This window comes from Galleria mellonella, unplaced genomic scaffold (genome assembly GCF_026898425.1).
Source record: "Galleria mellonella isolate WM207_F2 unplaced genomic scaffold, CSIRO_AGI_GalMel_v1 utg571, whole genome shotgun sequence".
NCBI lineage: Eukaryota > Metazoa > Arthropoda > Insecta > Lepidoptera > Pyralidae > Galleria > Galleria mellonella.
In genome coordinates this window covers 631,302-647,993 of record NW_026442121.1, presented here as the reverse complement: position 1 = coordinate 647,993, position 16,692 = coordinate 631,302, and the positions used below count along the sequence as shown (strand labels likewise).

The following is a 16,692-nucleotide window of genomic DNA, read 5'->3' as shown; positions in this document are numbered from 1 at the left end:
TTAGAATGGCAAGCAAGCTGACGGCCCACCTGATGGAATGTGGTAACCGTCGCCTATAGACATGAGCAGTACCATGGACATAACAGAGTATACTGTTTCGCCCATGATACCCCCATGCGTTGCCATTCCTGAGGACTCAGGTGTTATTCCTCTGTACCCTGTAAATTCACGCCATATCCTACCCTTCAAACCGAAACACAGAAATGCAAACACAACTGCTTCACGGTAGAAACACGAATACGACAGAGATACCCAAACAATCGACTTTTGTACAAAGTCTCCCTCTGGTAGGTCATATATTTATAACACAACATACATTTAAATATAGGTAATATATTTATGTTATTAAATTTTATCTCTGTATGGTTAGTGCCGTATGATCCCGGCATAGAATGGGCCACTCCTTCCATTCCTGTGGGTGTCGTAAGAGGCGAACTTAACGATCGAGAGGTATGCAGCAGTACCCCTTTTAAAACATCACCAAAGCCTGTGGTTGCTAACCCGCCTGCCAAGCGTGGTAACTACCGGCAAACCCCCTCTTATGGGGAGACCTACATATTTTCTGCAGTGGGCAATTAACGGCGGATATAATGGTCAGTAAAATGATCTATATATACCTCATCAGTTTCTATGGATTTTAACAGAAAATTTGCAAAAATATATGGACTTTTGACATTTTGGTTTACGTCGAGTTATTTAATGAGAGTTTTAAACGCTGCCGAGGAGCGCACGGTGCAGTGTACGAGTACTAAATGTAAAACCACGTCTTTGAGTGCGGTCGCATTGTCACCGCCGTCTTTCTTGACCGCCTTTGAAGCGGTTTCCATTTTAAATCTCCAGACATGTTTCGTTTCTAGCATCTGAATTAAAAGTTCTCTAACAGTTTACACTTTTGATTAAAAGTTAATAATTGTTTCTTATATATGAAAGAAATAATATTATCGTCCTTTTGTTTGTATTCTACCAGTCATGCTGAGATTTTTTTTTTTGAAAACAAAACATATGGATAATCTATAAAAAATTTTAGACTTTCCATGCTGATAGCTGTTTAGTTATTATGTTGAGTTTTATTACGAAATTTGTAAACCGACTTAACAAAAAAACAGGGTTCTCGAATCGGTTGCATTTTTCATGTTTGTTACTTCATGACTCTGTCAGTTCTAAATCTATTAAATTGTTTTTTTATCTACAAGGATTTACTTACAAATTGGTCGGGTTCATTTTTTTTAGCGAAAACAACTAGTTTTGTCACAATCGAAGTCGGTTTTTTTTGTGGGACTCAATCTTTAATTATTGATATTTTTCGACCCATGTTTTGTTTGGGTAAAATATTTAGTTTTACTATTAGAACACTATCATGAAATGGTTTCGATTACATTCTGAATAGATATTATATATAATAGAGTCTCGAGTTTGAATATGAATAGAAATTATCTGTATTCAAACACATAGAATCGTTTACAAACTCATTCAAATGCTCGTTTTTATTACAAACACTAGAAACTTTGTGTGTCATTTCAAATATTTGTGTAACTTTCCGATGGTGGGAAACACCGGTAACCAAGCAAATCAATCGGAGCGACGACGGTAGGCTCGCCACTTGCTATGTTGTAATATAGTATGCTCAGCAAAATGTGGACTAATCAAATGCTACTTTCAAGTCAGTTGGTCATCTATTATAACGGTATTATGATAACATTGGTGATGTAATGCTCGTTCATTCGGGTATCACTATCTCATTTGTATTTCTATCCGCAGCAGTTGTATTTTCATGGCGGCGTTTCGGTTTGGATGATGGGATATGGCAGTGAAATTACAGGGTGTAGACATAGGTACAGAGGCATAATACCTTAGTTCTTACTGGGAGATATAAAATAAAAAAAAGTGTTGCCATAATATTTATTATACAGTGACATTTGTTTATTTATTATAACTTCACCCAGCTGAGGCGTAGTTAGCTAAAACTTCTTTATTGCCATGTGTTACCCAATTATGGCACCAAGTTCCAATCATTATACAGTTTAATTTAAACTTCGTATTCTCCTTAATTAGACAGCAGTCGGTATATCTATCTATTGTTTGTTATTACATCAAGTTTCTATATTATTACAGGCATAGTTGCGGTTCAAACTGGCTCTCGGGTTAGATTTATTATGAAAACGTGTTAAGTGAAGCGTATTAAAGCTTTAGCTTTATGTAGATAATGGCAAACTTTCAAAATATTGGATTCTATGTATTTTAAATATACTATCGGGCAAAAGAAGAAGGGGAAGACAGAGAATTAAAGGAAACAATAGGTGTCATGTCGTATAGGTAGGTCAAAGATATGGCCTGGAATAGAACTGGCTGGAAGAGAATGCATGAATTAGTTGAACAAGAGTAAACTCTTAAATGAAAAGCGAGATCGGGATTTAATGTGACGTGATGGCAGGTAAAGACCTGATTTTTACTGCCGACGTTTCGACGTAGGTTGCAATATGTAAATGTCATGTCAGGACCGGACTGAGTGACATCTTCTGGCAGCCCACGCAGGTTCTTCTGCCACCCTCTGCCACATATAACATCATCAAGTCTAATTACACTAAGCCGCCTACGAAGTGCAACAATTACAGGCAAAACCACCCTTATGGGAGAGGCCCATGTTCAGTGGGAAGTTAATGGCTAATTTAAAAAAAAAATGCTTATGATTTACTAAAAATACCCTAAATTTATGAATAATATTTACAACATTGAATAGGTATCTTTTATGGAAATACAAACTCTTTATAAATCAAACGACCATCGCTTTTTGTAAAAGTGCAAATTCATTCTCGTTCAGATAGCACCCGCATTAGAGAAATGAAAACGAAAATCAAGTTTTCAAGAGCAAATACAGGGTCGGATTCGGCGGCAAATTGTATGCCGAAGCCGAACACCGAAATTGTTATTATACGACTTTAAATGAAAACTCATAAATTATAAGACGAGCCAAAGTCACAAAGACTCGACTGTGAAATACATTTATGGCAGTTTATGGCCGCCATATGTATTTTATGGTATCGTATTTTTTATAACTTGATGGTAAGCTGAGATGATAAGATCTAAGGTGGAGTATAGCTTTAGCTATTCTGCAATTAATATAGTATTTACATCCGTATTGGCTTATGTTAAGATTATAAAAATTATACTAGTAGCACTTTTTTAAGCAGCATTGCATAGCAAACAGGCTGATAACCCTAAATACGGAACATTTTTTTTATGGAATGGTATTATAGCTTGCACTAACGGTTTATACTGGCGAGGCACGATGATAGGTAAGATTGAAAAGAATTGTGATGAATATATCTGGAATTTAGCATAAAGGTTTCCAGAGGGAACCGTGGGAAAGTCGACATGCAGGGTATATTGCTAGCAAAGGGGATGAATCCTTTTACATTTTCATAAACATGAATATATAAATGTGTACTATGGACTACAGAATATATATACTACACATATCTACGCTGTGACGCTCATAGTAAACTTCAGGCGTAGTCGTTTCCGAAGATAAAAATCTTATATCTACTTACCTTTCGCTATAAATTAATTGTGTATCCCACCTTTTAAACAGCTATGCAAGCAAAGTTGCACGATGGCAGAAAAACGAGTCTGATAGATACATCTATCAGACTCGTATCATCATGTAGCTAATAAACAGGACCAACTTATTTAGCTTTTTAATGCGGAAGCCGAGGATCGTTCTTAAGGCCGAATCCTTAGTCCGTCCCTGTCGCACGAATATAATAGCTTGTAAAGGCCGGACCAAAATTTGCGTCTCCTACTCAAAATTTCTGTGATTCCTAATACTTGAATATTTTCCCAAACTTTACGTTCCTCCGCGAGTTTCATGATAACATTTATTTTAATTATTACTTCATAACTGTTCACGGTCCTTGTTTATCATAACTGAATTATAAGCTTAAAATACTTTACAAACTTTGATTTGTTAAGACCTATACTTTAGTAGAATATTTTGGAATTTTCCTAGTCTAATATCGGCGCGCACAAACATAATGATGGTAAGATGGTAACTATTATATATAGAACAAAAAAGTTTATTAATCTCTACGAAAGAGATTTATCGAGCAAGAATGAATGGAGGTGTCGGTAGGGGCCGCCCTAGACGGACGTATGTCGACCAAATAGGCGACGTGCTGAAGAAGGGCCAAATTAAAAGTATCCGTAACCGGTGAGCGTGTATGAAAAGATTGATGAATGTGGAAGAAGCGAAAGAGGTTTGTTTGAATCGAAGCATTTGGCGTTCCATTGTTTCTGCCTACCCTAATGGGAGACAGGCGTGACAGATATGTATGTATGTATGTAACAAAAAAGTTATATCAATCTAAAGAATCACATATAAGGTATTAGATATGCAGTTATTATTTAAATATATAATACAATAAGGAGCATATAATTGCTTAAAGGTCGTAGCGCTAATGCAAGTTAAGCAACCCCGGCCGTGGTTAGAATTAGGATGGGTGACCACAATTTGTACCATATGGGACGCAGGTTACTTTTTACCGCGGCCAGTAAATATGATGCGGCCACGCGGACGAAGTCGCGGGTGAGAGCTAGTTGACCCTTCTTTGCATGATTTTTTTTATTGGTGAAAAAAATCGAGGCTATATAATTCATGTTCGAAATCAAAGGAAAAATGGTTAAAAAAATTAATTTGACACCTATGTTTTTTTTTCTGCAATGGACAGTAAAAAGGTATCTAGACACGATCAATTTCAAGTGAACTTGGTCTTTCATATAACCTTTGGGCATTCAATGTTATGATGAAAATTGCCATTATTACGCAAAGAAGGGTTAAAAATAAAATCTTACTTAGTACAAGAAATAATGAAGTTGTTAATAATCCTCGCATTTTTTTTATATGTGGCAATCGTAAAATTATTCATTCCCAGCGTCACTGTCGCGTTTCGAATGTAATTTCCAATTTGCTCAGCTCACAAAGCACTTCAATCTCCTCCATTATTCATGTCCACGTGTAACGCGCTCATATTACTTTTAAAAGGCCGTCCTACGAGCTCTGAGATGGTTTAGCTTGAACGGTAGACACGATATCGTATTGTCATTATTAACACGGCAATTTTTTTACGATACTTAAAACGGCTAACAAGCTGACGGTCCAACTGATGGTAAGTGGTATTCGTTATTCATATACATGAACATGTAGGTCCCGGTATAGAATAGGCTATCCCTTTCTTTCCCATGGGGCCCGTAAGAGGCGACTAAGGGAGCTTATAGAGGAGGGATGAGCAGCAGCGTCCCTCTTGAAATATCATCAGAAGCTAAATTGCAGTTGTCAAACCACCTGCCAAGCGTGGCAACTACTGGCGAAACCCCCACAACGGGAGGCTTTTGTCCAGCAGTGGACAGTTAAAGGCTGATACAACATACATGAACAGCAGCATGGTATACTTTGTGATACACATGGTACTGTCACAGTTGCTTCACAGCAGAAACATAGTGGGACAGAGAAGTTTTGTTCAAAGTCTTCCTCTGGTAATTTTATTAAAGGACAACTTTGTATAAGTCATTTGCTTGGATACTTTTGTCACATTTGAGTTACTCCCGTCAAACAACTGTACTTGCATGGGTGTGTTTCGGTTTGAAGGGTAGGATATGGTAGTGAAATTACAGGGTACAGAGGCATAACACCTGAGTTCTCAGGAATATTATGGGCGAAACAATATACTCTGTTATGTCCATGGTACTGCATATGTCTATAGACGACGGTTACCATTTTCCATCAAGTGAGCTATCAGCTTGTTTCTAAGTTACATAAAAAAATATTTTGCGATACATAGTCCCAAAACTTATATATACCATCTAATTGGAAAGTTGTTAATGAAAATTATCACCGAAGTCTTGCGTTTAAAATAGCGTATAAATACTGTCAGAATAATTTGAGTTTACTGGCTGTATATCTTAACAAAGGGATAAAAAGCAATCTCCCCGTTGTTGCTATTATATTAAACTTTGGTATTAAGCAATGTGACGTCACAAGCGCCCCCCGTCACGAAGATCCAGGGTAATGACTCGGAAACAATCGCTTAAAGGCATTCTATACCGGCATAACGGATTTTTACCGGCGAAAATATTACATCTAATTTTACCGGCCCCGTTGTCCGGCTGGATGTGCGGAAAACCAATATTTATAATAGAATGTCAGCTTCGAATAGGCGTTTATTATTATTTATACGATACTTTAATTAACTATTCAATTAAAGCGTAATTGGTTTCCGTTCGACACACGCTGATAATTGCGAAATTTGAATCCGTGCTTGTAACGTTAAAGTCTATTTAAAATGACAGTTTTGTTTATTGTCATCTGTATTGTTGGTGTCATCGAGATAAAAATTGGCTCACACACTTCTCCGTTTAAAATATTATGTATGTATAAAATCATTATCGTGATGATAAAGCGCTAATAAGTTGAGTATTCAAATCGTCAATAAGTTGAGCATGTAAAGTGCCCGTAAGTGAAGCATATAATGTGTTAGTAAACTGAGGGTACTAAGCGCTAATAAGTTGAGCATATAAAATGCTAATAAGTTGATTGTTCAAAGTGCTTATAAGTTGAGTATTCAAATAGCCAGTAAGTTGAGTGCATAAAGAGCCACTAGGTTGAGCATATAAAACGCTAATAGGTAAAGCATGTAAAGCAGTAATAAGTTGACTATTCAAATTGACAATAAGTTGAGCGTGTAAAGTGCTCATACGTTGAGCATATTAAGTGTTAGTAAACTGACAGTACTAAGCGTTAATAAGTTGAGCATATAAAATGCTAACAAGTTGAGTGTTCAAAGCGTTAATAAGTTGAGCGTATGAAGGGCTAAAATCTAATGTAAGTGAATAAATATATACGTATGTACATTGAGATAATTTTCGTTTTTTTTATCGATTCTTACAGCCAATGAATACCATTAAATACATTTATTTTATAAATAATAAATTTATAAAAGCAGTTTAGTGTTTATCAATAGAATCTAAGCATGTTTATGACCTAATAATAGGAGTGTATAATACAAAAGGATATAAAACTTAACGCCCCCTGAAGTTTATTATAATAGAGCGTTTATAGTGTATGCTTTATGCTTTTACGGACCTTGATTTTTATTAAAACATCGAATTAAATGGAAAAAAATCTCAATTTCCTAGAGAGAAGGAGATTTTATACGGAATTACTGTTCCAATGTGGTTCTACTGCCAAACAGCTGCTGCATAGCTGTTTCCGTTTGAAGGGTGGAATATGGCAGTGGTGGAATGGCGTGAATTTACTGGGTACAGAGAAATAACACCTGAGTTCTCAGGAATGCCAACGTGTGGGGGGTATCATGGGCGAAACAGTATACCCTGTTATTTCCATGGTACTGCTCATGTCTATAGGCGACGGTTACCACTTTCCATCAGGTGGGCCGTCAGCTTGTTTGCCATTCTAAGTTGTATAAAAAAAAAAAACTAAAAAAAAAATAGTTATCGATTTTAAAAATTCTTTCACTTATAGAAAACTAGATTATCATCGAGTAATATTGATTGTATTTTGTTAAAAAAAAATCGTGCAAAATCGAAGCAGATCGCCGTTTATAATATTGCACGATAATTTATTATTTTACGTCTACACATTGTATTAACGTCGATCAATTCCGTAGCGTGGCGTCGTTTATAAACGATGACCGGCGCGGCGTCTATAACTCTTAGTGGGGATAATGTAAGATCCCGCTGCTCCATCGACAGTGTTATGGCCCTTTTGTTTTTTATGGCTCCGTGAATTACATGGGGTTTTCTGTCGGAGTTATGTAAAATAAAGGTAGATAACTCATTTTTGGAAATTACTTTCGTTTTTTTTTCTTGGAAATAAATTACAAATATAAAATATAACAGGCTAATATTGCGGTCGTGTTTTTTTTTATACAACTTAGAATGTAAACTCACCCCGTCACATCATTCCGGATTTATGTCCAATTCTTTTACTGTCACCGCTATCAACCTTTGGAATAAAACCCCTGTAGATCTACGCAGAGCATCAAGTAAAGATATTTTTAAAAGAAGACCCTTTAATTATTTGTTGAGTCAACAAAACTAGCTCTAGTCACAGGTTACTCAATAGTTATTATATCTCATAATGCTTATCGTTGTTTTATGTATATATATATATATATATGTATATATTTCTTATGTATTAGTTTATCCATATATATTAAAAGTAATGTTTATGTATTACATGTGCATTTCTTATGTGTATATTATATTTATATTGTGTATTGCCTTAATGTGTTACTATAATTGTCACATATTTTTCACCACATCTGCCCTTCATACGCTTTCTGTTTTTACCCAATGGTTAGCTGGTAGAGAATGCCATATGGCATTAAGCTCGCCATTTGTACAAAATTTTATTGTGCAATAAAGAATAAAATAAATAAATAAATAAATGGCAAACAAGCTGACGGCCCACCTGATGGAAAGTGGTAACCGTCGCCTATAGACATGAGCAGTAGCATGGATAGAACAGAGTATACTGTTTCGCCTATGATACCCCCCATGCGTTGCCATTCCTGAGGACTCAGGTGTTATTATGTGTTTGTAAGTGGTATTATACGCATGTGCCGTAACAAAGTAGTTTGCGACTTTCACGATGTTGTTCATCATCATTCATCATCACATCATCTTTTAACTGTCCACTGCTGTACATGAGCATCCATTAGGGGGTTTTGTCAGTAGTTGCCACGCTTGGCAAGCGGATTGGCAACCGCAGTTATGCTTTCGAGATGTTTTAAGAGGGACGCTGCTGCCCATCCCTCGTCCTCCTTTAGTCGCCTCTTACGACACCCGCGGGAATGGAAGGGGTGGCCTATTCTGTGCCGGGACCTACTCGGGTAAACACGGGTAACCACACGGTGTTGTTTGTGTAGAGTTATTTATGTGTTTATTTATTTTAACAAAAACATAAAAAAAAAACAATGACAATTAGAACATTCAAGTGAAATACAATGGCAGAGTTGTCACTTTTTATCGAGTAGATAGCTTACGTGTCATATAAAACTCTTCGCTACTTCCTATGCCACTGCGTTAGGTTGACTGGAGGAAATCTCTTTTAGAGATAAGTTCGCCTTTGCTAACATTGTTATTACTATAGATATGTTTTAGTGCAATAAAGATATATATATATATATATATATATATATATATATATATATATATATATATATATATATATATATATATATATATATATAAAATATAGATTTGCCTAAAAATCATGTTAACATATAAAAATATCCTGAGATCCCATTGAAACTCATAAGATAATCTAAAAGAAATTAAAACTTAATTTGATGATTTAATTTAATGATAATGATGTTTAATTTAAACAGAATTTTAATTATAGGAGTAGAGATTGAGAATAATTATAGTATGAATTAATTAAAGATTGAATTATATTACCAACAACGCCATCTATTAAAAGTTATCCAAAGTAACAATTTCCATATAAAATGATCTTTTTACGTATGTTTCCCGATTATTCGAAGAATCCCGGACCGATTCGGAAAATTCTTTTTTTATCTGAAAGAACATACTTAGAAATTGGTCTCATAGAAATTGTATCAATATTAGTTTAGTTTTGAAATCAAATTACGTTTTTTTTTTTTACCATAATTGTAATAGTTTTTTTTTAACACAGTTTTAATTAAACGTTATTATTTTTTCGATTTTTCATCTGAACTTTATCGCTTTTCCGACTACTTTTTTTCTTTATACCGTTTATACCGAATAAAGCAAAAAGAATCTAGCTGAGTTTTAGCGAGAACAACAAATAGCTGTTGATTTATATATATATATATATATATATATATATATATATATATATATATATATATATATATATATATCATTATTATTAAAAAAAATAATTATTATTATTCTAGAAACCTGTTAGCTATTGAAGTGTTTGTATTAATTTGTTTTGCGCGAACAAAAAGAAAAAAATAAAAACTTTTAACACATTAAAACAGTTGCAGAAGGTTTTTGTTTTTATGACGTAAATATTGTTATCATTTCTTTCTTTCATAAATATGGAATTCAGAAAATATACAAAGTATTACCGAGTACGTATTGTATATGCTTGCTAATGTATGCATGATGTAGGTAAGGTTACTCCACCGACCTCGGCATCCATCAATTTCAATAAAACCCGTCGCGGAACCAGCTTGGTGTCGATTTTTATTTATTTTGTTCAACCCTAATAGGGCGTGGTTCTGTCAAGTTCACTTGTGGCTACGGATGGATATAAATGAATACTTCCTTTGCGAATTTTTGACAGTTTTGTATTTAAGAGGGCGCACACCGTGCCTAACAATGGATAGTCCATTTACCCATAGCACGCATCGCCATGGCAGGATTTATATACAATTTCTCAATTCGTCTGTATTTTTTGTAGGTAGCTATATTATGTAATTATGTTCCAGATTCGAACTGATTTTGATAATTTATTGTATATTTATAAAATCGTTTATCCTAACTAACTATTAAGTCTGGATGTCTAGAAAGCTGATATTTGCGATATATTTTGGCTTATTTTATAACCTAAGCAACTTAAAAAAAGGTATTTGAAAATATTAGGCAATTTAAAGAGAAACATGATACCACGCGTGCAAATCTACGAGCAACGCCTAGTCTTTATATAATAAAGAAATTTAATACTTATGTTAAATCTATGTTAATTTTGTGGAGATTGAAGTTGCTGTTTTTCCATGATCTTTGTGATTCCATGATCTAAAATAAAATATTTTCAGTCTAATGTGACTATACAGTATCTAGTTGTTTATTGGTATGTTTTATCATATTTAAATTCGATATTTTTCGCGGAGAAAAATACTAAAACGATACTTGGTTCGTCAGCATAACAGGAGAAATGAATGCATGAAACCAATCTTAATTTTCATAGACTTGGCGAACGACGCAATCTATTGGATGCAGAAAGTAATAATATTGCTACCTTTATAATAGTTATAAGAACAACTGATAAACTATACGATCAAATTAATTACCATATAGACCGAGCAAGTAGTAACTGCCGTGATATGACCAAAAGATTGAGATGCTACACAATGCACTAAATCTTTTTCACGCGTTGCCATTCCTGAGGCTACCATTGTATCTCCCTAAAGTGTATTTTTACTGTCACATGCCACCCTTCAAACCAAAATGCAAGACAATAAATGGAACACAGCCATGCAAGTACAGCTATTTTATGGCAATAAATGGGTGACATAGAGGTACCCAAGAGCAATGACTTGTGCTCTTAAATTATCCTTTACAGTAGTACACAGTTCGCAGTCAGCCTGCTTAATAAAATAATAGAAGAAATAGGTAAGACAAAGGTACCCATTGTTTTTGTAGAACGCCACCCTCCAGTAAATCTTTCGAATATCTTCTTGAATAAGATTATTCAAATCAACTCAGGAATCAAACAGTGACTCTGATATTTATTTTAACAATCCCAGTGCGTTGTTATCGTTTCACGTAATTTATTTATCCTTTGACCTGTAACAACATCGAGCTTTTACTAAGAAAAAAAAATGAGTTAAAATATTCTTATATTTAAGTTGTATAATTTAAGGGAATTCATTATTGGAACATTTGAAGACTAAGACTTGTTTTAAATATTTGTAGAGACAAGATTTATAATGGATGATAAATGTAATTGTTAGGTGGGTACTAATGAAAGAATGCACTGTGATATCCACGGTACGCCTCATGTGTTGTTAAGGACTATTGTGATATGCCTTCATACCCTGCAATTTCACTATAGCGTAAAGATCTCTGAATTTACTATCAGTCCATGTATGTCCTACTGTTTGTTAAAGGATTCATTTTCTTTCGGGCATTCATTTATGTGCCATATCGTATCTGCTCTTTATGTCTGCGATGCTTGTTTAAATAGAACTATTGAAATATTGTTGTAATCCGGAAATTCTACCGTACATACCTTTAAAATTTAAAATTTGTACTGACATATTATTCGTCAATTGAATTATCAAATAAGAAAGAAATATGTATAGATAATCTTCCATATTTCATTAAATTAAATGCTTTTACTGCTACGTCTTTAAAGGTATTTATAAAGTTTTGTTTACATTTGTTCTCTTCCGTGAAATCAATTAAAATAATTGAACGGTGTGGACTGCCGTTCGGTGAGCGTGGACTGTAGGGGCGTTGGTTCAGGCTGGAGTGAAACACAGGGATTACTATTCTGAAGCCTCCGGTACCGTCTGAAGAGAGTATTTTTTCTTCTTGTCCTATTTCTTCTCGAGTGTAGTGCGCCGCTGCCCGGAAGCGAATGCCGCTCGACGGGAGGCGGCCTATCTTTATACCCGCCCGCTCGCACGATAATGTTTCCAACTCGCGATAGCGATCTGTGCGAGCGGGACGGGGCGAAAATGAACGAGACGCGTGTCTCTTCAGATCGGTACTCTATAGCGTCTATTTATTTATTTTATTTCAATTTACAATTTCTTAATTCTATTTATTGTTACAATTTCTATTCGTAGGTAATAACGACAACACGCAAAGGAATACTTTATTTAACTTACACTATCTTAAATCTATGTAAATCTATATAAAATAACAGAATACAGAAACGATTAACTAGGGACTTAACAACTATAAATTACGATATATACAAATAATGTCGCGAACATAATCTCCCGCCGCAGCTCTCGTAGCTGGAGTTAACTCGTGTTCGCGTCGCTCGATGTCGATGTGGGCAGTATGATCAGCTTCTTAGTGGGTCGCCGTAGGATGCCCTTGTTCGTCCGCACGTCGACCGCTCGAACCTCGCCGTCTGGTCCAGGGTAGGTCGCCACCACCACGCCTCGCGGCCACGTGTTGCGAGGCAAGGTCCCATCAGCTATCAGGACCAGGTCGTCCATTTTGATGGCTCCGTGTGTAGCTCGGGGCTCCCGCCGGTGTTGCAACTCGGGTAGGTACTCCTTCACCCACCGGTTCCAGAAGCAATCAGCTAGCCTCTGGCTGGCACGCCACTCCTTGTGTCCCGCCGCGTCGCTCTCTGTGAAGCTGCCTGGCAGTGGGACGCGCGATGGACCGCCCAATATGAAGTGATTGGGGGTTAGGGCGCTGTCGTCGTCTGCCGATGTTGACACGTGGGTTAGCGGTCGACTATTGAGGGTGTGCTCGACCTCGACCAGCAGAGTGTGGAGGACCTCTTCCTTGGGGGCCCGCTCGTTCAACGTGGCGGCTAGTGCGGTCTTCACGCTACGCACCAGCCGTTCCCACGCACCTCCCATGAAGGGTGCGCTCGGGGGAATGTAGCGCCACCGGATGAAATGGACTGATGACTCTTCTTGGATGGCTTCCTCGGCTGCCTTCTTCAACTCGACGTCAGCACCTTTGAGGTTGGTGCCTTGGTCGGACCATAGCTCAGTGGGACACCCTCTGCGGCTTATGAAGCGCCGCAGGGCCATTATGGCGGAGTCCGTGCTGAGGCTGCCGGCGATTTCTAGGTGGACTGCGCGCGTCGTTAGGCAGGTGAAGAGCACTCCGTATCGTTTCTGGTGAGTGCGGCCCACTGTCACGGTCATAGGCCCGAAGTAGTCTAGGCCGGTGAACGTGAACGGTCGTTGATGATGCGCCAACCTGCTATGTGGATGGTTGCCCGTTGATGGCTGCGCCGGTCTTGCTCTTCGTAGGCGGCACAGCTGACACCTCTTCAGTTCACTGCGGACGGCGTGTCGTAGGCGCAACACCCACAAGTGTTGTCGCACCTCGTTCGTGGTGATCTCGAAGCCGCCGTGGTGAAGTTTCCGATGCACCCATGCGATGTATAGGCGCACCCAGGCGTGGTTTCCGTCGACGATGGGGGCTCTCGTTGCTCGGCTGACAGATCGGCGGCGGCTGCTATTCTCGATCGAAGTCGCAGAATGTCGTCGTTGTCTATGACGACTGACAGCTGTATGAGTCGACTGGATGACGGCAGCTGTTTCCCATGTTTCAATACTGCGATTTCGTTGCCGAACGCCTCTTGTTGTATCGCGCGAATCCATAGTCGTCGCGCGCGATCTAGGTAGTGTGTGTCTATGGGGATGAAACACACAGATGGACTATTGCTGTTCTTGATTTTCATCTTCGTCTTCTCTCTATCGACTTTCTTCGTGCGGGTCCAAGTGGGGTCGGTGCTCTCTTTCTTCTTGTTCCTCTTTCGGATGGCGGTACAGCGTTGACTGGTCGGTCGCAGGAGGTCGATGAACTGCAACACTCGTGCTGAACTGCGAACAAGTTTCAACCAATTAGAAAAACGTGACGGATCGGGTAATGCTATGGATAACTGCGTCGCGTTCTGTAGCTTGTGTACGCGTTCTTCTCCCGTTTCCGCTTGACTATCGTCGCTCGTACTATCTTCACGCGGTCACTGTTCTTCATTTTTGTCGAAATTCCTTTCGACCGGTTGGAGACGTCGCATCGCCGAGTCATAGTTGTCCGGCGGCACCGGGTTGTCCTTTTCCCGTAGCCCAGTCTCGTGTCCTCCCGCCGGTAACGGACGCGTTTTCTCTTCTAAAACGCGTAGGGCGCGACGTTCCTCTTCGTTGTAGGACCTCTTGGGTGCGATTCCCAGCGATTCGAGCGCGAAATGTTGCTTCATCATTTCTTCCATCGATTGTTCCTCTTCGTGTGTCGTCACTATGTGGCTGATCCTGTGCACCTGCTGTCTTGTCCTGCCGCGACTCGTACCGTGCAGTACCCATCCCAGGTCGGTGAGTGATGCGACCGGCTGCGTGTCGGATCCTCTTCTGACTTCGTGGGCCAGCAGTAGGTGCCAGTTGTCTTGCCCCAGCAGTACCGTCGGTTTGCCCTCTTCGTAGACCAATTCCCTCTCTATGTCCCGCAGATGTGGACAGCCCTTGATGACGCTGCGTGGTACCGACTGCGGTGATAACTGCAGTCTGTCCATCGTCCGTGCCCCCACTGTGTATTCTTGTGAATTCCGCCCGCGGATCTTGAAGTGAACACGCGTCGATTGAGCTGCGTTGATCCGCGCCCCGGCCACACCTTCCATGTAGAATGGTGCGGGGGGACCCGTAGCACCGATTCGCTCCGCCACCGTCGTCTCGATGATGGTGCAAGTCGACCCGTCGTCCAGTAGCGCGTAGGTGTCGCACGTTCCCGTGGGACCGGTGACTCGTATCGGCAGGATCTTCAGGAACGCGATCTTGTTGTTTTCCCTTGCCGATGCGGTGACTGCGGCGGACTTGTCCTCGACGACGTGTGTTGTTACTTCATTCTCCGGCTGTTGTCGCGTGGTGTGCAGCAGAGGGTGATGAGTCTGCGTGCACTCATCTACTCCACATCTCTTGCTCTTGCAGGCGTGGCGAAATCTTCTTACTTTGAGGCAACGGAAACACAGCCTATGAGTCTTCGCTAACTCCCATCTCGCCGATATGTCTGCTTCCTTCATCGTCTTGCAGTCCGATGGAGCGTGTCCCTCTCGTCGACACATCGGGCACGGTGGTGTAGCGGGTTTCTTCTGCGTCGTGTATGTCTTCGCCGTCTTCCTAGGAGCGGACTCCCGCCGGTCTTCGGACGGTATCTCCTCGGCGGGGGCGAAGTTTCCACATCGTGCGGCGGTCCTTTGCAGGAACTGAGAGAGTGTTATGAGGTCCGGTTGTCCCTCCGGTTGGTCGTTGGCGAAATCGTAGTACTTGAAGCGTAGTACCGACGGCATCTTCTCTGTGACGTTTCTCACTATTTCTTCGTTGTATAGGTAGTGACTCTTGTTCAGCGCTCGTATCGTGGCGACGACGTTCTGCACCTTGCTTGCGAAGAGGCAGACGTCTCTTGCGTTGTCCGAGAGTCGTGGTAGCGCGCGGAGTTTGTTCAGTTCGGCTGTGACGAGTGCTCCAGGGCGGCCGAACCTCGCGGCTAACATCTTCATCACTTCTTCTGCGGTCGTAGACCCGACGAATAGGGAGCGTGCCGCGTCCTTTGCGGCCCCCTTCAAACTTCTGCGCAGTCTTGCTAGGTTCTCTTGTTCTGTGAGTTGACTTGCGCTCTCTTCATAGGCCATCTTCCATGGTAACCACTCGCTCGACGATCCATTGAAGACTGGCAACTCGGTGACTCTTGACGCTGTGGAGGGCAGTATGTTGCGAGCGGCCATCTGCATGGCGATCGCAAACTCATTGCAATCGATGCCCACCTTCAGCACCGGTTCTTCTTTCTTCATCGACTGCATCGCTGCTGCTATCGTAGGCATGGCGGCATGTGGGTCAACGTGGCGTGCGTGGTCCCGGTGAAGTGCGTCGCTGCTCGGCTGTGGCGGCGGCGCTCTCGAATCCTCTTCAACGGGTCTCGATGGGACGAACCCCTGACGCTTGCCGGTGACTTCTTCTATCTCTGGTACATGCGGCTCCATCGTGAGTGCTAGCGTGCTTCGATGAACCCAATCCGACGTTCGTTCTCTTCTGACGGTAGCGTCGTCGTCTTCTACTTCCTCGTCGTCCTCTGATTCGGCTTCCAGGGCGGCGACACGTGCGGCGGCCAATTCCACCTCCTTTAGAAGTAGCTCCTCCCGTGCCTTGGCCAGAGCCTTCTTCTTCTGCGAGGCCGTGGTGCGAACCGTGCGTGCCGTGCCGTGCTTCGGTTCCT

General features: G+C 40.2%; 1 protein-coding gene across 1 annotated transcript in view; it reads left to right on the top strand.

Moving 5' to 3' along the window:
* The window catches only part of LOC113511504 (dystrophin-like), a 375,962-nt gene that overhangs the window by 175,885 nt on the left and 183,385 nt on the right, over window positions 1-16,692 (top strand). The window lies entirely within an intron of this gene.